At 51.6% G+C, this 20,837-nt stretch overlaps 1 protein-coding gene across 4 annotated transcripts in view; it reads right to left on the bottom strand.

Annotated features, from left to right (window-relative positions):
* Window positions 1-1,716, bottom strand: part of RBFOX3 (RNA binding fox-1 homolog 3) — a 445,251-nt gene extending 443,535 nt beyond the window's left edge. For 3 of the 4 annotated variants that reach the window (XM_059877939.1, XM_010816526.3, XM_005221191.3), the window contains exon 1: window positions 1,627-1,716. The gene's annotated coding sequence lies outside the window, so the exon portion shown is untranslated. Of the gene's footprint in view, window positions 1-367; window positions 662-1,626 lie in introns of those variants that run through there. The other variant, XM_059877938.1, reaches the window with a different exon arrangement.
* Window positions 1,717-20,837: the final 19,121 nt, after the last annotated feature.

Below are 20,837 nucleotides of genomic sequence, written 5' to 3'. Positions count from 1 at the left end.
GCAGGTTCTGCTACAATGTTTATACTTTTATTATGATTATTTGCAGACCACTAAAACCAAAGCCGGCTTCCGGCTGATAGACCTCATACCGGCGACCCCACTCCATTAGCCTCCTACCTGCTCTGTACTAAGTGCCCCGGGCTCCCGGGCGCGCGCCCAGGGCGTCCCCCGAGCCGAGCGGGTGTTTCAGCTGGAAATTAGCGGCCGGGCGCGAGGGAGAAGCGACTTCACCCCCAGCTGAGGTGTAGGGCTGAGTCCCTCCGTACCCGTCCTTTTCCTCCACCGCGGAATGTCTCGTGCATCAGCGTGAGCTGCACCGCGGGCGTCCTTTTTAAAGTGACCATTAAAGAATAAATCCAGTCCCTACCCAAAGCTGGAGAGCTCCGTCAGGAAGGAGTTTTTCCTCACCCTCGCCGGACCCCGCGGCCGCTGGAGGAGCTGAAATCCTGGACTCCCAGTAAATCCCTCCTACCCTATGTCAGACCTCGGATCCTGGGGCCGCTCTGGGACGGGATGGGGTCCCAATGTTCCTCCACGCCCCGCGCCGCGTCCTCGTCCCCGCGTGTACCCGGTGAGGGCCCCCGGCAGCGCGGGCACTGCGGGGATGCAAACCCGGAGAGGCTCCGCGCCGGGGGAGGCTGCGTCACCCCGAGGTGCCGCCAGAGACAGCCCTCCCGAGGGGGCGAGCCCTGGACCCCTCCCCCCTCCCCGGCGAGTCTCACCACCTCTGAGACCACCGGGATAGAAAGTTTGGACTGGGTGTGCCTGACCGCCTTCGCGCCAGCTTCCCTCAGCGCCGGGCTGCGCCAGCCCCTGGGGGCGGCCGAAGCTCGGAGAAGCAGCCTGGGTTCACGCCAGAGCCTCTCTGACTCCCGAGACTCTGCGGGGAGCGCCCCCAGCCCGCCGCCTGGAGGGCCCTGCTAGCGGCTCGCCCCCTGCCGCTTCACACCGGCGCACAGCGCGACGCTCCGGGCCCGGGGCCTCTCTAGGGAACCGTGGGAGACCCTTCCTCCCCACAACTCTTTTGGGTTATCAACTCCTCCGGTGAACCCTTCTCCTCGAGGACTTAGGCAGGGTTCCCGGGGACTGGGTGCCCAGGGGTCGCTCCCACCCGCGCAGGTTCCAGCTCCGTACCCCGGACGCGCCCCGCGGAGACGGGATCTCCTCCCGCTCAGCCTCCCCCCGCCAGGGAGTTCCCCACGCCGGGCACTGTGCCGCCACCGCCGCCACCACCACCGCCGCCACGATCAACACCACGAGTGCGCGGGACTCCCTGGCTTCTCCATGGAGCCCGACCCCGGGGCCTTCCCATTCACAAAACCGCCCCTCCGGCCGCGGGCTGGACCACGTGCCGCGCGACCCGAGCCCAGGAGGGAACCCAGAGAGCCCCGACCCCGCGGGGAGACCCCTGACCCCGAGGGCGCCACCCCTCCCCGAGCGCCCTCGGGTGGGTCCGCGTCCGCGCTCTGCAACCCCGCGCCCCCACCAGCCCCGCCTCCCCCTGCGGGGTCCGGTGCGCCCCTCCCCGGGACGTGCCCACCCCCACCCCCGAGCCCAGCCGGCTCCACGGGAAGGTAATGACCACCGCAGGGGTGAAGCGCGGGCGGCGGGGGCTAGGTTACTCACGGGCTCAGCGCTCCCCGCGGCAGGTGACAGGGGCCCGGCGGCCATGCCCCGGCTGCATCCCGGCCGCCGAGCGGGCAGCGGCGTCCCGGGGCCGCGCGGGCACCGGCGAGCCGGCGGCGAGGAGATCGCGGGGCCGGGCTCAGGCGGCGGCGGCGACCGCGTCTCCTCCGACCACGCGAGCGGCTGGGACCGCGGAGGGGCCGCTGTCCTAGGAGGCTCGGCGCTCGCTCTTGCCTCGCTGCCGCCCTCTCTCTCTCTCTTTCTCTCGCCTCTCTCCTCCCCCTTTCTCTCTCCCTCTCGCCGGCTCCTCTGGCTCGCTCGGCTGGAGCGAAGAGACAGCAGGAGCACGCGGCGGCGGCGGCGGCCCTGGCGGAGCGCGCAGCGCGCTGCAAGGGAGGGGGCTCGGGCGGCCGCGCGGCCGGGAAGGGCGGCGGGGCGGGGAGGGCCGCGGCGGGGACAGCGCAGGCCCGACGCACCCTTGTGGCCCGAAGCTCCGGCCCGGAGCAGAGCCTGCACGAGAGAGGTGGGCGAGGCGCGGAGGACCCCAAAGCCCGGGGCTGCCCAGTTTCCCTCGAGCGCCGCCCTCCGGTCCCGGACCCGCTTCCCCTCGCTTCCTCCCTCCCTCACTCCCTGCAGCGATCCTGAGGCCGGGCAGCCCCTACCAAGACCCTTACCCTCCTGCCACCCTGGCCCTGGCCAAGAAAGAACAACACTGGGGATCCCTAGGAATGGGACTCGGGCCCCAAGAATGGGACTCGGGCATCGAGGGCGAATGCTCCCCAACCTCTGCCACCGGTCTGCACCCCCTGGCCTCCTCTTCCAATTTGCCCACACACCTACTCCTTACTGGGGCTTGAAATTCCCTGCCTTGCGTTCCTGGGAATCCAAGAGTGAATAATCAGCCACACAGAGTCACCACTGGGGTGTAGGTCCACACTGACCAACCACACGGATTCAAACATTTCCACCTTGGCCGCGGAAGAGGGGCTGTCACTTGTAGGAGGTCAGCTAAGAATTTGCCTAAAGTCAGAAAAGCAAGTATTCCCTGTCCCCACTCCCAGCTCCCCCACCCTAGGGGAAGGGACCCTGATGTAGGTTCTGAGACGGTCTCTATCCTCCGGAGGGGGAGCAGAAGGAAAGCAGAAGCTAAGGGCCAGAGGAGTAGGGATCATCTGGGCTGGCAGGATGAGACCCATGGAGAGCAGTGAGGTCACACCAAAGGCAGGCAGGAGGCCTTGACTGTCCCAAACAGAACCACGGAATTAGGCAAAGCCTTGCTCCTGATTCTACACAAAAGACAATCGGATGCAGGCCTGGAGCATCATCCAGAAGGGTGAGAGCAGGGATGGAAGTGAGCTGAACCATCAAAGACATTCTCAACCTAAGTGAAGTGAAAGTCGCTCAGTTGTGTCCAACTCTTTGCGACTCCAAGAACTATACAGTCCATGGAATTCTCTAGGTCAGAATACTGGAGTGGGTAGCCTTTTCCTTCTCCAGGGGATCTTCCCAACCCAGGGATCGAACTCAGGTCTCCCGTATTGCAGGCAGATTCTTTACCAGCTGAGCCACAAGGGAAGCCCTCTCAAGCTAAAAGCAAATGAAAAACCTGTGTCAGGTTGCTTTTACTTCTGGATGCTGCTTCTAGAACAGATTTCTTCTTGTACCTGACTGTTCTGCTTTTCTGTGTGAGGCAAAGACCATGTCATGGAGTCTGGAGTTTGTTAGGAGCTTGTAGGACTCAGAGACAGTGAAGGGAGGGATATAAACTCAGCTCCTCTGTGCCCAGGGCTCTGCACTGCCAGCTGCCTTCCCAGCAGAGCAAGGACAGATAGTGTCCACAACAGGTGGCTACTGTCCACTCACGAGCTTGATGTTTTTAATTTCTGGCCCTTTTCCCTGTCTGGGTCACTGATCTGTCTTGGTCAGTGGGAGTCATGCTACACAATTTCGAGTTAGCTTCTTGGCCCTACAACTAAACACTGGATATATGCCTTGTCCACCAGCAAGGCAGCTGCTTGGTTGATTGAACTCTCCCCAGCCCCCATATTTGAAATAGAACGTCCCTGCTCAAAAGACCTAATTGGCTTTCTCTGCCCTCTGCTGTCAGATGGTCCAGGCCTCCAACTTGTGGCTGGGCCCACTCACTCCTCATCACCCGCCTGTCTTCTTATAGGCAGGCCTTTTGCTTCCCAGGCAAGATCTTTACTAGTCACTCCTCTGGATCATTCCAGAGAAGCTCTCGGAAGACAGCACCAAATCTTGTTCCCAAGCTCCACCAGACCCAGCCAGGGCTCAGCATGCTGTAGGTCCATGCAGACACCTGAGCGCATGGATTGAAGTTGGTGTCGGTGGCAGGATCAGCCCCAGGATATGCACATTGGGATCACCATCAGGGAGAGGCCCTGGCAAGGCTAGAGCCTCATGACAAGCCTCAGAGACTTTGGCCTCTCAGCACCAGTTGCTGTGGAATGAGGATCTGCCCAGGAAAGGGGCTCAGGGCCAAACTGTATGTCCTCATATTAGTATCAGCCAGGGGGGATTCCTGTCTTGGGATATGACTGAACAGAATTTTACAAACCTCTGACTTGGAAGCTTCATTAAAAAAAAAAAAAAAAAAAAATGAGACCATGAAGGAGGAACCAGGAACAGCCCTTTGCAACACTAAGAAAGAAGCAAAAGGAGATTTAGCTCAGAGCCTAAAATGACAACTGAACACACATAGCTAATTTTACTCTCTCTGAAAACCCCACTAAAACTACCAAAAGAGATTTCCTGAAGATGAAAACCTCCCAAGGAGCTGGTGAACAGAGAAAAGACAACCACCAGCAAAGTGTGGGAGGCAGGAAGGCAAATGGACAAGAGGTGCTTGGCCTTGCAGAGCTGAGTCCTGACCCCATCATGGGGAGGGCTAAGAAACAGAACCTCCAAAGGCTTAGAGCCATGGGACAGGTAACTGTGGGCAAAAAAAAAAAAAAAAAGGCAGCTAGGAGTGGTGATGATCTGTTTAAAGAGCCTCAGATCCTGGATGGTTGCCCACTCCAGATCACTGGATGGCTGGTCACCATGGAAGGGTATTCTTCGAGGAGGGTGAAGCAGGGGCTCTGTGGCCTGGGGGACTCCATGCATGGTGACAGAGGGGTGTCTTTCACTCTGAAGGCTAAAAGCCCCACCCAGCCCCCATAGCACCAACATCCTCCAGGCAAGAAGCTAGAAAAGTCTCTTCCCCCTCCTGCAGATTTTAGGAGAAACCTATGGATATAATTTTATTGTTTCCAAGCAGAGCCCTGAGCCAATCTCCCTAGAGAGAATCCCCAGTGGATAAGCCCACTCAATCCTCAGACCTTTGGGTAGCTCTGCAATCCCTTCCCCTAAATGTGAGTAGACAACCCAGGATTACCAGACATTGGGGGAAAGCTTTTGAGAGAAAGAGCCACCCAGGTGGGGACCTAGGGGTGTGGTGCACAACTTCAAAGAAATAGACATTAGACAGGGAGGAGAAATAGACATTTAATATCCTCAAAGACAGCAGATAAGATATTGCATTTAGGAACCAAGAGCAGGATGCTATTTTAAGGAGAACATTTAGAGAACAAAAAAGGACTGGAAAATTAAACGTGTGAGAACAGAAACAAAACCCTCAACAGACAGGTTGGAAGATGGAAGGGAGGAGCTATCCCAGAATGCAAAGCAAAAAGACAAAGAGGAGAAAAATAAGAAAGGATGAAAGAATTAGATGACCAGTTCAGGCGGCCTAGGACCCATACAAAAGCAACCCTTCTTTCCATTCCATCCTGCCTGAAAGAGTTATTTAATTCTATAAATTTCCCAGAAATGAGTTTCCAAGTTCTCAGTAGAGCAGATGGAAATTGACCCATATCAAGGCATATTATCACACAAAGCAAAGCACTGAAGAAAAAAAATAATAAAGTGAAATCGCTCAGTTGTGTCCGACTCTTTGCGGCCCCATGGACTATAGCCTGCCAGGCTCCTCCATCCATGGGATTTTCCAGACAAGAATGCTGGAGTGGGTTGCCATTTCCTTCCCCAGAGGAACTTCCCGAACCAGGGATCAAACCCAGGTCTCCCGCATTCCAAGGACCCACCAGGGAATCCCAAGAGAGAAAAAGGCCTCCACAAGTTTCTGGGCTTCATAGAAAAGAGCAGAGGTCTTTTCTTCAGAGGTCTCAACAACAGCAGAAGCTAATAGATAATGGAGCAGTGCCTTCAAAGTGTTGAAGGAAAATATTTTCTGGCCTAGAATCCATTATGTAGCCAAATGAACAATCTAATGTGAAATTAAAATAAATATGTTTGCATGTGCAAGGTCTCAGACAAATTTACCCACCATGTGCCATTTCTCAGGAAGCTATTAGAGGATGTGCTACAATAAAACAAGGGAGTAAAGCATGAAAGAGGATGACAGTGGGTAGATGAAACAATGGATCCAGTAAGAGAGGGAGAGAGGAAGGGAATTCCACAGAATCAGAGAGAAGGGAGATCTCTGTCTAGATGAGAGCATGTGGTGACACATTCAACTGTCCGATATATAGACCTGCTGAGAGCTATCATCACTCAAATGCCTTCTGACATCATACCACCCTTTTAATGCCAGTTGCACCTGCCAGGTTCTTATCCGTACTTGGCCTGTACAGGTCCAGGTCCTGATAGAGTTTCAGCTCTCCTCTGCAAGCATGGCACCAGTATAAGCTGAAGACATTCATTTCCCCCATCAGAAGTGTGCTATTTTGTTTTCTTAGAAATAGAAGGATGGCCATGGTTAGCTAAGAAACATAAAATTCAGATCCGTCTATTTCTCCATCCCCACCAATCTACCAGACATCCCAGCTGGGGATGGACCTGTTTCCCAGGCAGCCCCATGACCTTGCCAAGAGCTTTCTAGAACAGATGCCATGGTCCATTCAGGGCCAGTGAGTACACTGACTACCTAAAAAGGGCTCGAGTAAACTCCCAGGCAGCTGAGGCCAGTCTGTGATCCCCAAGACTCTTCTCTTCTCTTCTCCCAGGCTTCTGTGAGTAGCAGCCCAAAGTGGCCCCAAACAGAAAGGATGTCATGGCTAGCTCTCTATGTTAATCAGCTTGCACATAAGACGACGCTAAAACAGTAATATGTTTGAAGAAAACACAGTCCAAGGGACTTCTTTGTCCCTGTCGGTCTTTTATGACCAGCTGGTGGGCTATGGGAGAGTGTACTTTACATCTATTAGCAGGCTTCCTTGTCTGGTCATTTAATCCAACAGAGAAGGTTACTTAATGCAGTCATAACCTCCTTGCTAAGAATAAATATTTCACTCTCTGTCTCTGTCTCTCTCTACACACAGGCACACACACACAAACAGACTCCAATATTTGTGTTACATATAAATATGTAAATATTTTCATCTCCCCACCACCATTGCTGGATATCTGGGCTTTCCCCTTTGGCCACAGTCTAGGACGTGGTAGGATACTCTGAAGAAGTGCTCTTTATCTTGGTGATCTCCCGATAGGGAAAGTTCCGCAGGTCCTACTATATGAAGTAGATGAACCTAGAGCGTTATACAGAGTGAAGTAAGTCAGAAAGAGAAAAACAAATATGAACACATATACGGAGCCTAGAAAAAGGTACTGATGAACCTATTTGCAGGACAGGAAGAGAGATTCAGACAGAGAGAACAGACTTCCAGACACAGCAGGGGAAGGAGAGGGTGGGATGAATGGAGAGAGTTGCATTGAGATACAGACATTGGGCTTCCCTGGTGGTTCAGATACATGACCATGTGTAAAGCAGAGAGCTGACAGGAAGTTGTAGAGTGCAGAGAGCTCAGCCTGGGGATCTGTGACAACCTAGAGGGGTGGGACAGCATAGGAGCTGGGAGGGAGGTTTAAGAGGAAGGGGACATGTGTGTGTCTATGGCTGATTCGTGTTGATGTATGGCAGAAACCAACACGATGTAAAGCAATTATCCTCCAATTAAAAATAAATTTAAGAAAAGATTCTCACACACAAAATGCGGGGCAGCCGTGCAAGAGCTTCTAGTCTGTAGGGCTCCGGGGCTTGTATCTCTCTGGATCCTGTGAAATATAGGTCACAATGAAACCTTGGAGGTCAGAGACACCAATCCAAGAACTTAACAAGAGACAACGTGGAGGTTGACTGGCTCAGGCCCACGCCTCTGCTCACAGCCAGTGGGGAGGCACCCAACACGCGCCCAGCCTCGACAGGGGCCCCAACAGCTGGACCGGCCTCCCAGTCTTCCCTCACACCTGAACAACGGTCCCAAACTTTGCCCACTCCCGGTGCTCTGGACCCTGATTCCTGGCAGACAGACAGACAGGGTTCTCTTTTTCTCCAAGAAGGGAGGGCTCAGATTTAAGCAGCTTTCTTTCCTCTCATCTTCCATCCGTGCTCAACTCCTCCTGCTGCTCTCTTTCCTTTCAAATCCTCTCCCCATACTGGTCTAGCCCCCTTGGGCTTCCTCCTCTTCCACTTTCCCTGCTCTGAGGAGCTCTAGCCTAAAAGCGTGGTCAATCCACACCCATCCTTTGAGAACAAACCCTAGTGATGCTCTCCTGCCATTGCCTTCTCTTTTATCACAAGTGGTCCCCACCTCCTCTCCAACATCCCCCTGGAAATGGCTCTGCTGGCGTCCCTAGAGACCAACTGGCCTGTGCCCCTTCCTCCACACAGTGAATCATTCAAGGGGTTGCCCCCAAGCGGACCACAGCATCTGTTCTGGGAGGCTCTTGGCTCTGTCACCCCTTGTTATGAAAGTTGGATGGTGCCTGGGAACCCTCTGCTGGCTCCTCGGCCTTCTCAGCAGGGAACAAGGCAGGTGGCATGTTCTCCACTCCCTTTCTAGAACTTTCTCTCTGTTCTTCCCTCCCGAGGCAGCTCCCTCTGCATCTCCCTTTGGTTCCCTTGCTCCTCCTTAAATGCCCGCTTTCCCTGAGACTCCACTGTCAGTCCCTTCATGTTATTTTCCTTGATGATCTCATCCCCTCCCTTGGTGTCACTGTCGCGGGCATCATCCCGGCATTTCAGAGCTGGAGGCAACTCCAGAAAGATGAGACAACTGAGGTCAGCGTGTCCAGGTGCCCTGCGGGGGCCTCCCAATGCCTGGGTAGCAGCTCTGGACCCTGAACCCCGCCTCTGGCTCCGCCAGTAGTCCTGCCCCCACCCCCCCCGCCCCCCACCACACTGCCTCTTATTTCACATGCAGGGGAGCTGGTGGGTGCATCTGCAATGTCACACACACACACACTTCCAGACTTGATATTTTATTTAAGAGCAGGCAGCTCTATATCAGTACCCAGTTGCTTTCAGTTCTGACATTTATCTTCTCCAAAGGAGGGTGAGCCACTTGCAAATCGTCCCATCTCTCCTCCCACGTGGCTGGGAAATGTCAGAGGGAGATCCAGGCAGCTCAGGATCCCTGGCCCACATCGAGCACATTTCACTCTTTGGGCTGCTTGGTAACCCGGCTGCTTTGGGAGAGCTGAGAAGGCCTGGGAAATTGCATGAGAGGAGCCAGCAGAGGGTTCCCAGGCACCATCCAACTTTCATAACCAGGGGCGGCAGTCAGAGCCAAGAGCCTCCCAGAACAGATGCCGTGGCCCGCTCGGGGGCAGCTGGGTCCTTCCCGATCTTCTCAGATCTGCTTGTTTTGAGTGGGACCCATGCCACGTCTTAGAGCTCTGCCTGTGATTGCACAATAATACCCACCCAGAAAACAAATTAAAAATAGGAAAAATCCATCCGAGGCGTGTGTCTGCTGAGGCAGAGTGCTGTCAGATTGCTAGGCAACCCCGGGCGATCCTGTGGGAAGGTCTGTGCTAAGCTTGTTCCACAGAAGTAGCACTCTTGTCCCTGTTGTGTGGATGTGCTCAGCTGAATCTGAGCAAGGTCATGGACAGAGGGAAGGCACAGGCTGCCTGAGCCGAAGACGTGCCCATCCGCTTGGACAGATGGATTTTCCAGAGGACAGAGAAGAGGCCGAGGGTGTCTGCAGGATAAGAGGCATCTGGGAGCATGCTGGAAAATCTATCTAGTTTCCCATGTTCCCCAAATCCAGGTGCTTAGAATTGTGTAGGCAACATGCTTGAATCTTAACTGACTTACCCATTCCGCTGTCTTCATCACCTTCAGTCAGAGGTGAATTAAGCAGGTTCAGAGGCTGGAGACAGGAGGAGGAGAAAGGAAAGAGGGATGTATGGCCAGAGCTGGTGGAGGAGCAGGGAGGAAGCAGAGCTGGGAGCACCCAGGCACTGCTGTGCTTGGCTTTGTGCTCCCAAGGCCAAGACGGAAGCACATGCTCTCTCTTTACAGTTTCATCCAAACCGCACTCACAATAACATGTTTGTGGATGGTACAACGTTGGTTGTGAGCATAAAATACTTTTAAAAGGAAAAGGTGGGGGATGCGGCATCATGAAAAATAACAAGAATTTTCCATTAGACTTGAAGGTCTTTAAAACAATGATGAAGTCAAGAGAGCTTCTTCCCTTTTCCGAGGCTCCACAGAGACAACCCAGGGTGAAAGCAAAAGGGTGTGTCAGCTTCCCGGGGCTCCCATCACACAAAACCACCGGCTGCAAAACAACAGAGATGTATTCTCTCACAGTACTGAAGGTGAAAAGGTATCAGCCTGCTGTCTCAAAGGCTCCAGGGAGAAATCATGCCAGGCCTCCCTTCTGGCTTCTGGTTGCGGCCGATGGTGCTTGGCATCCTTGGCTTGTGGCAGCATTGCTCCAGTCTCTGCCTCTGTCTCCATGTGGGTTTGTCTCTGCATCCTCTTCCCTTTCTTATAAGGATCTCAGTCATCGGATTGAGGGCGCACTCAAACTCAGCACAACTTCATCTTAACTATTCAATAATTGCATCTGCAAAGACACTGTTTCCAAATAAGGACCTATTCTGCGGTCTGGGTGGGCATGAATTTGGGGGGACATTATTCAACCCACTCCCAGGGGAATTAATAATGAAATCAGACGAGCTTCAGAGCAGACAGGTGTTGGCCATCATCTGGCCCGGCCTGTCTCTCTCTCTCTGTTACAGCACCCAGATATAGCATCCCCAGCTCTGCCTGGGCACTGCCATGGCGGTGCGCTCCCCACCTCGCATGACGGCCTCCCCATTAGAGGAGAGCCTGCACTGCAGGGAAACCTTCCTCTCAAGAGGACGCGGACTCTGCTGCGGTCATGGTCCTGCTGAATCTCGGGACTTTGCACAAGTCCCGGCATCAGTCCCACCACAGCTGGGTGGCAAAGAGGACATGTAATTCCCCGCTTTAGACATGGAGTTTCCACTGAGATGTCCTAACCGTCGCTACAGCACAGGCTGCCTCGTTCCCAGTCTGTTTCTTCTGCGTGGTTTCTGTGCGTATGCCCAAACAGGTGAGGGTGGGGGTTTCGACTTATTTCTGTTAAATTGAATCCAAATGGTCATCTATGTTGATTCTGCCATCTTGACACATTATTGAATGGTTAAGACGAAGTTGCGCTGAATTCGAGTGCGCCCTCAATCCAACGTTTCACCTTCAGTCTGCATCATCCCTGGGTTGAAAGCATGATAGGAAAGCCTGGTCCAGACCCGTGAGTAACTGAATACAGTGCCCTCCCACACGCCTGAGTGGGTAGCTTGCCGTAAGGATGTACATTTTCAGGGTACCGCTATTAAATAATCTAAGTAACTAACATAGTTAGAAAGAACACTTCACTGAATCACTTTGGATGGCTTTTATCATTAAAGTTTGGAATCTACTGAGTGCCTTAATGGAAAATTCAGACCTTTACTATTTCCATAAACTTTTTTCTTCCAGTTCTGTTAAGACAAAATTGATATAACATTATATTAGTTTAATGTGTACTACATAATGATCTGATATATGTATATATTGTAGTAACTGCCAAATAATTTAGTTCATGTCCATCACTTCAAATTTTTAAATTTTCTTTTAGTCTGTGAACTGAGTTGACAGTTGTTGGGGTGGCTGAAATGACATCAGTTTCACTGGGACATGACCCGATCGATGTCCTCTAGAAACCAAAGGCAGCCCACCCCCTCCCCAGTCACTGAAAGCTCACATAGGCAGGAAAGGCTGCAGTCCCCATGGGGTGCTGGCTGCTGTCACATGGCTTCTGGCAAATATGTGATGGCACATACATCCTACAGGTCAGGGCATGTGTTAATGACGTGGCTTGGGAGTCACCCCGAAGGAGGCAGAAGAATAAATAACAGAGGAAAGAAAACTTCAGGTGGATCGTAGGCCGCTTAGAACCTGACATTTTTACACTGTGGCTTAATTTCCATGCTTCCTCCCAGAGACCTCAGGGCACCGTGTTATCTCCGTGTCCCGTACACATGGTCCTGTACAAACACGCCTGATCGCGTCCCCAACAACAAAGGCGATGCCGGTCACCACCACCAGCCAGATTCCCAGTTCCGAGGCCTTCTGCCTGACCAGAGCAACAGCAGGATGCAAGCCGCCTCCCTCCAGCTCCAGGGGACTCCGGACAAGGCACCCACCCTGGGAGGGCTGCCCACATTGCGCTCCTCCCTGTGTTAGTGGCCCTGGTTCTCCAAAATAAAGCAGCGCAGACACTGCAGGCCGCAGGCCAAGATCAAGGTGTTGACGGGCTGCTTCCTTCTCCCTGTTTCCTCCCGTGATCGTTCTTCTGTGCCCTAACCTTTTCCGATAAGGACACCAGTCATGTTGGATTAGGGCCCATCCATATGAACTCAGTTTAACCTAACTGCCTCTCTAAAGATCCCACCTCCAAATACAGGCATGTCCTGAGGTGCTAGGGGTTAGGACTTCAACATGTGAATCTGGGGGACAGTTCAGCCCACACACCCTGTTGATGTCCCTATCTCTCCTAACAGTCAGAGTTCCCAGTCCTGAAATTCAGCCATACCTCTCACTCCTCCTTCCCCTCCCTGCTCAGCCCCATCTACATCCTAACTAAAGCTGCATTTTTGTCTCCATCCAGCACTGAATCTCCAAGTGAAGTTGAGAGGTGGACTGGGCAGATGTCACTTTTGACACCTTTGTGAGGCGTGGCAACCCTGGGGCCACAGGTCTTCCACTGCTGCCCAGCAGACCTGGTCTCCTGGCCCATCCAGGGGAGCACCCCCGCTGCCAGGCTGGGCCTCCTGTTTTGTTCCCAACAGTGGCAATAAATGGCCCAATGTACCCAAATCGTTGGACCAGGGCCCCCAGTGTGTGCATATTCAGGACAGTCAGCCCCCTGGGATGTCTAGGACAGATTTCTACCAAAATAAGATGAACATTGAAAATGAAACACTAACTCCCCCGGGGACTGTTCACTGAGCCTGGCCCTATGGCCACAGGCCCCCTCACCCCCTTGACCGGTTCTTGAGAAATGAGATGGTGGGCTCCCATCTCGTTTGGTGGGGAGGACAATCCAAGACCAGAGGACAGAGGGCCTGGGTGCCCAGCTCAGCCTGGCCTCCCGTGTGATGGGGACCTTCTGTGGGCATCTTCAGGGCTTGGTTTGCTTCTATGCTAATGTACAGGGACAGACCTCATGACCCTCAGTCCATCTCCAGGGCTGGGAGCCTACAGTTCTCTCTGAAGCAGCCTGGCTGCCCCAGACCAAATCAGCAGTGCCAGTGCTCAAAGGAGACGTGGGGGCAGGAAGAGAGGTGAGCTGCCTATTGTTTCAAGAGATCTCCCTCCTTCTACCTCCCCCTCTGGAAGCTCATTCTTTTCCAAAATAGCTCTTGTGCCTCCTTCCCTCCTGTCTCCTCCCTGCTTCCGGGAGCTTCATGGCCAAGTCCCACCTGGCAAGGGGGAAGAGCATCAGGGGAGGAAGGGTATGGCTCTCAAGCTGCAAAATTTCAAAATCAAACAATGACCCCTCCATCCCTCAATTAACCACCCCCTCAGGAGCAGACTAATATAAGAAGCCTTGTTCTCAGGCCAGCTCCCCTGCTCCAGGGTCCTCACAGTGCCCAGTACCGAGGAAAGGGATCATCTGAGCATTTAGAAGCCCATACACACTTGCCTCTTCCTGCTCTGCTGGGGGAGCCCGACTCCAAATGGAGTGTTGACCTTTCCTTGGCCAGGCTGTGGCCGCTCCCAACCTGGAGGGTCCTCCTCTGCCCCAACACAAGATCAGGCCTACGGATGGTCAACCAACCTTGGCCAATTACTTTGGACCCCACACTGACCCTTGACCCAGATGCGCCCTCTGTTCAGCTTTCTGCAAACCCAGCTCACTCCCCACTCATCTCTCCGCCAACTCCCCTGGACAGTGAGACTCATTCTGATCTGTGACTTCAGGGCTAACACAACAAACCAACGGCCCAGTGCACCAATGCAATTTCCTGCAGAATCTTTGGCAGTCGTGACACACCACATATCAGGCTGAAGTGGCCGGGAGCAGGGAACAGCCAGGAAAACCTTGTGCCTTTTTTTAAACTAAGATGAAATTCACATAACCTAGAATTAACCATTTTAAAGTGTGCAGTTCAGTGCTATTTAGCACATTCACAATATTGTGCAAAAATAACCCCTATCTAGTTCCAAAACATTTCCATCACCCCAAAAGGAGACCCTGTGCCCACCCAGCAGCCACTTCTTTTTCCCCCAACCCTGTGCTTTTTGATGCTAAATGAATAAAATGCAAATTTTTCCTACTATTCTTGCTCCAAAGCATTGGCGCTTTTTGAATAGGACTGTCATACTGTCCTCATCTTCTTGGCTTGCCCACTTAACACTCACGGATGTTCCAAAAGTGTCACATGAAGGGACAGGCAGTCTTAAGCTGCCTTCATGAACAACTTTGCCATTTACCCAAAGACAGTAATTCCTCATGCATTCATTTATCCAACATATATTCTTTGAGCACCTTCCTAGGGCCCAGCTCTCGGTCAGTCAGTGGCTCACAGGCATGAAAAGGATCTGATGCGGCCCTCCAGGCACTGGGTGCTAAGTTTGGGAGGCAGAAGGGTAAACAGCACAATGACAATGTCACATGGTAAAGCGATTGGAGAAAAACATGAAGAAACACTCCACCCACGGAGTGGCCTTGCCATCCTCTATCAGTATTTTCATCCACACTCCCACATGTTAACATGGCTGTCTTCACCTCCAACACCATCTTTAAACACCAAAGATGGGGACACATATGCTGGATGAGACTGCAACAGGAGGGGGCTTGAAGAGGCAACTCACAAAGAAGACTTAAAAAGGACCCCAAAGCACCGAAAGTGTCTAATCTCACCAGCCACCAAAGCAACGCTAATCAAAACACAAACAGACTTCCGCTTCTCCACCCGCCCGATTCTGAAACTGCTGATTGCATTCCGTGCTTCTGCTGGGAAGTGACCCTCTCCTGCACTAGCTGGTGGGGTCGAAGGGGGCATCTGTCTGGAGGGCAGATTGGTACTTGGATCAAAAGCTTCCAAAATGTGTTTAACCTTTAACTCAGCAATTCAACTCGTAGGAATTCACCCTAAGGAGAAACTCGGGAACGAACGCAAAGGTTTATCTTGGAAGATTTATGTACCAGAACATTTGCAGCATTGCTTATGACATCAAAAGACTGAAAACAAACTGCACATGCAACTCCTGGGTGCTTGGTAAATAACTTGTGCACTCATTAAAAGTCCTTCTGTAGAAGAATATTCGGTGCCATCGCAAAGTGCTCATAAGGCTTTGAATGGAAAGATTTCTAAAACAGTGTGCAGTGCAATGCCACTTACACTCTCCAGGCCCTGGAACAGGCTGCAGGGACACACTCTCTTGGCTGGAAGTGATTCCCTCCATACAGATGAACAATGGGTAATTTTTTATTGTTCTTTTTTGAACTTCATTGTATATTCTAAGTTTTCTATGTTGGATCTCAATCATATTTGTAACCAGGAAAAATATAAGGAGTATTTTTACGTTTTGATGAGAAATGTTACAGAGGCAGTTTATCTGCCAGTGCACCAGCTCGAAGCAGGAGGAAGAATCAGGACAGTTCCTGATAAAGGCAAGGCTCTACCTGCGGGGGTGAAAGGTCCCCGTGCCTTTGACCAAGAAGCTGAGGGAATACCATGGTCAACCTCTTGACTTTCCTTTTCAATTAAGTTTTGAGTTGACTTGCTGGTATCAAGCCGTCAGGAGTTCCCCATGTCTCTTTGAAGCTCACGGACCATCTTGGCAATACAGTCTAGCCCTTTCTCTGGGTCCTCTCAGGAGGAGCTCCCTCTTGGGTTTATTATTTTGAACTGAAGTTCTGGAAGTTTCATCATTACACAATAAATATTTTTGAAGCTCATGATTCATGAGCGCAATAAAAGAAAATTAATTTTTATTGAATTTCTACTGTGGGCTACACACCCAACATGCAATTTCCTCATTTAACCTTTGAAATAATGACTTGAGGTTGGTGTTACTGCCCCCAAATTACAGATAAGGAAAATGAGTCTCAATAACCCAGACTCAGAAAACTGGCCTTGGTCTCAGAAGCTGGCTTCTCCCAGAGCGTCTGATCTAAGGAGCCAGAGAGAAAAAGCCCCAAGGTGGGGGCCACGGTCTTTTTATAACCTCACAACCAGTAAGGGCTTTTGGTACCCAAACTTCACTTGGACCCCTTCTTAGAGAATGGACGGCCTGCAGAGGACAATGCTTGTGTCTCCACCCAGCCACAGGGATGTGGCAGCTGATGAACTAGGATGCCCGCCTCTGAGGGGGGCTGTCGGGGGAGACTGTCCAGCCGTGCGCACTGCCAGAATCTGAGCCCCCATACTCGTGACTGCAACATCTCTGAAACCAGGAGACAACTCTATTGGGAGAACAAGCACTAATTAAATTTACTGGGATCATTGAAGAGGAAATTATTTAATATTCTGAACAGATTTAATATTTGAAAGCATGGATGGCCTTGATTCGTCGTGGACGGGTTCTTTGCCACGGGGCTTACATTTGATGGGATCCACACAAGCTAGGAGGAGGGGATGGAGGTGGCTGGAGGCTATGTTGTCCCTGGAAGCCAGAGGAGAGGGAGAGAAGCTGGGCATGGTCGGAGGGTGAGGTCCTTGTAACAACCCTCCACAGGGACCCTGGGCACTGCTATAGCAAGCTGGAAGTCTTGCTATATTCACAGTTTCTGTGGCCCCATATCTGTGGGTCCCTAACATCTGCCTGCATTTGCCCTACCTTTCTGTAACCCAGAGCCCTTGTTGGCCAAGGTACCCACCTGAGTGAGAGGGTTCAGAGTCTTGTACCCCTTGGAACACATGATCTAAACACCCTTATGTCTCTTGGTGGAAGTGAGAAGAGATACAAACACTTCTGCTATGTCCTCAAGACACATGTCTGGACATTTCAGGAGCCACTCAGCCTTGTCACCACAGTGCCACCCAGGACCACCCACAGGTTCCTCTGAGAGCTGCTCCTGGAGGAGCCGCACCCCACGCCCTCATCCAGGTGCCAGGACACAGCCTCCAGACTGAGCAGCAGCTGAGGCTTGACCACTGGGGCCCCTTTCTGGCTGGGGCTGGGGAGCCCAGGCTAGGAGTCAGTCACTGCCCAGCAGACAAGCTCAGGGTCACATCCCGTAGGCTGTGCTGCATCCATGGGGGCAACTGCAGGCCAGGAGACCAGCTCAGCCAACCCAAGGCAAGGCCTGCAGGACCCTTGAAGCCCTGAGAAGGGGAGGGGATGAGGAAGAGGTGGGTGAGCCCAACTTATTCCCTGATGGGGAGAAAATAGTTTCCCAATGGGAACCAGTGAGGTGGGGAGTGGGGTGCAGAAACTCCAGGTAAGAGCTTGGGCTAGCCATGGAGATGAGGAATTCCCACCCACTCCTCAGATACAAGGCAGAGAGTCAAAACATTTGGGGAGCAAGTGACAGAAACTCAACTCATCCAGCTTAATCTGAAAAGATAGTTCATTGGCACCCACTAATGCAGAGGAGCTGGGCTTGAAGACAACACATTACACACACACACACACACACACACACCCTGGTCTTGCCTTTCCGCTGACCTAATCTCCCTGTTGGATATGTGTCCTGCATACACTACACTTGGAGGACAGAGCCCATGGCTGCTGCACATGGGGGCTTAGAGCCTCCCAGTTGAGTGGGAGGCTGCCCCCATCTGTGTCCCCCAGGACACAGAGCACATCTTCCCCCATCTCTGCTCAGGGAAGCCACAGTGAAGGATACGGATCTTCTCGAATCAGTGTGGCCCATCCAACACCATGGCCGCCCTGAGAGGGGGGCACACTGCACCTGTGGAGTGAAGGGACATGCAGGCCATGTGGATCAAGGCAGGCAGAGACCACAGCAGCTCCAGCCCAAGGGTGCCTGGTCCTACATGCCCAGTGAGCAGCCCATGGCTGCGTGGCACCAGAGCCACCAGCCAAGAAGTTTGGAGGCCAAAACCCGCAACATGGAGCTCAGAGGAGGCACCTGGTCAAATTCCAGACCAGGCAAATGCTAGCACCCGCCTTCAGAGTGATTGTTTTTAAAATTGTCGGTGATTCTATCTGCTTCACATGTCAGGGGCTAGAGTTTGGACATGCTTTATAATTATAATTAAAATAAACCAAGTGCCAGGAGGGTCAGTAGGATTTTACATCGTGAGGCTCCTCTCATCCTTCTGACCCTTCCGACTGGAAGTTTCCCAGAGCCGGTGTCCCCTGACATGCTACTCTTGGAAGAAAAGAACCCTAAGTCTGCAATTTTCTTTTTTTCATTGTCTCTCCCACTTAGTTCCCTGTTAAAACAGATCCCCATACCAGTCTGGAACCCCTATTCAAGCACCTAAACCTTCATAAAATAACCCAAAGGCCAGTTCCAGCTTACTGATGCTCTTAACCTATCTCCCATAGTCTTTGGTGGCTCAGCTTATTCGATGTGGAGCTTACGTAGCTTTCCTGGCTTCAGGTATCCATTGGAGGCAGGGAAGACTGACCACGGGAGTCCCAGAGTCCAGAACAAATGCCTCTCCTGTGTTTTCGGAACACTGACCTGTGAAGAACCACAGATTCCCCTGTACTTGACCATGGCTCAGCCCCTGCCCGCTTTGTCATCAAAACCACTGGCAAGTGGCTGGGGGTGCTGTCCCACCCCTCCCTGCAGGTCCTCAAGAGCCAGTAGCAGAGTGAACCCTACTTCTATCTTGTATGCCCCTGTGTTCCATTTCAGAGGACCTGCAGTCTGTCTGCCATTGCTCTTCCCTAAGACAGGCTCAAATCCATGTCCAAAGTGGACTTTCTGGGCACACTGAGCTGTGGACACTTTTCCCAGCCTACAAAGACTCATCCCCAGGGGTTCATAAAGCACCCACTACCATTCATCTCCGTCTAATGAGCATGGGTGATACGCTGCAGGATGCCCAGGAGCATCCTTGGGGAGCCTTCAAGGAAACTGATTCAGAGATGATGCGAGTGGCGAGGGGTCAGCGCTTGGTCCAAAGGGACCTGGCCTGTCACTTACTATCAACACATCCTTGACTTCACTTGTTTCTCTGACTATAAAATTGACTCTGACTTAGATGATCTCTAGGGTTTCTCTTGGTTCTAAAATTCTCTGTTTCTGTAATTCAGGAAGAAGCTCTGAGGCATGGATGAGACAGGCCCAAAGCTTGGAAGGTTACAGTCAATGGTTGGAGCATTCAGAGGTTTCCTGGCATCCCTAAGACTCAGCCTGCACACAGGCTTTGGCACGTGAGCCACTTCTTAAAGGTACCCAAAAAATGGGTACCCGAACACTGGAAGCCTGAACATTCCGACCCCTTTGAGAGGTTGGAAAGAATGGCTATAAAGGAGTCCTGGAAGCCTGGGGCCTGATGGCTTCACTGGCCAAGTGAGGTGACATGCAGCCATGTGAAGCCACATCCCCTCCCTGCCCCTGTTCAAACTATTTCCCTGGATGCAGAGCTTAAAGCTGGGGAGACTGAGAGAAAGTCACTTTCATGACAATAATAAAATGAATTATTTTAAAATCTTGCAGTGGAGAATACTTAATATTATATAAAACACAGAAGCCAAAAAAGGAAAAGAGTTTTGACAAAAAGATAAACTTTTGCATCAGAAAAATAAATACTATCAACAAAGTTAAAAGAAAAATTAATACAATGAGAAGAGATTTATATCACATATAGCAAGCAGGGCAAAGGCTAACAGAGTTCTGCCAAGAGAACACCCTGGTCATAGCAAACACCCTCTTCCAACAACACAAGAGAAGACTCTACACATGGACCTCACCAGATGGTTGACACCAAAATCAGATTGATTATATTCTTTGCAGCCAAAGATGGAGAAGCTCTATATAGTCACCAAAAACAAGACCGGGAGCTGACTTATTGCCAAATTCAGACTGAAATTGAAGAAAGTGGAGAAAACCACTAGACCATTCAGGTATGATCTAAATCAAATCCCTTATGACTATACAGTAGAAGTGAGAAATAGATTGAAGGGACTAGATCTGATAGATAGAGTGCCTGATGAACTATGGACGGAGGTTCATGACATTGTACAGGAGACAGGAATCAAGACCATACCCAAGAAAAAGAAATGCAAAAAAGCAAAATGGCTGTCTGAGGAGGCCTTACAAATAGCTGTGAAAAGAAGAGAAGTGAAAAGCAAAGGAGAAAAGGAAAGATATACCCATTTGAATGCAGAGTTCCAAAGAATAGCAAGGAGAGATAAGAAAGCCTTCCTCAGAGATCAGTGCAAAGAAATAGAGGAAAACAATAGAATGGGAAAGACTAGAGATCTCTTCAAGAAAGTTAGAGATACCAAGGGAACACTTCATGGAAAGATGGGCTCAATAAAGGATAGAATGGTAGGGACCTAACAGAAGCAGGAGATATTAAGAAGAGGTGGCAAGACTACACAGAAGAACTGTACAAAAAAGATCTTCACGACCCAGATAATCATGATGGTGTGATCACTCACCTAGAGCCAAACATCCTGGAATGTGAAGTCAGGTGGGTCTTACAAGCATCACTACGAATGAAGCTAGTGGAGGTGATAGAATTCCAGTTGAGCTATTTCAAATCCTGGAAGATGATGCTGTGAAACTGCTGCACTCAATATGCCAGCAAATTTGGAAAACTCAGCAGTGGCCACAGGACTGGAAAAGGTCAGTTTTCATTCTAGTCCCAAAGAAAGGCAATGCGAAAGAATGATCAAACTACCGCACAATTTCACTCATCTCACACGCTAGTTAAGTAATGCTTAAAATTCT

Source organism: Bos taurus, chromosome 19 (assembly GCF_002263795.3).
Source record: "Bos taurus isolate L1 Dominette 01449 registration number 42190680 breed Hereford chromosome 19, ARS-UCD2.0, whole genome shotgun sequence".
Taxonomy (NCBI): Eukaryota; Metazoa; Chordata; class Mammalia; order Artiodactyla; family Bovidae; genus Bos; species Bos taurus.
Note: the sequence above shows the minus strand (reverse complement) of the source record. Positions and strands in the feature narration are given on the sequence as shown.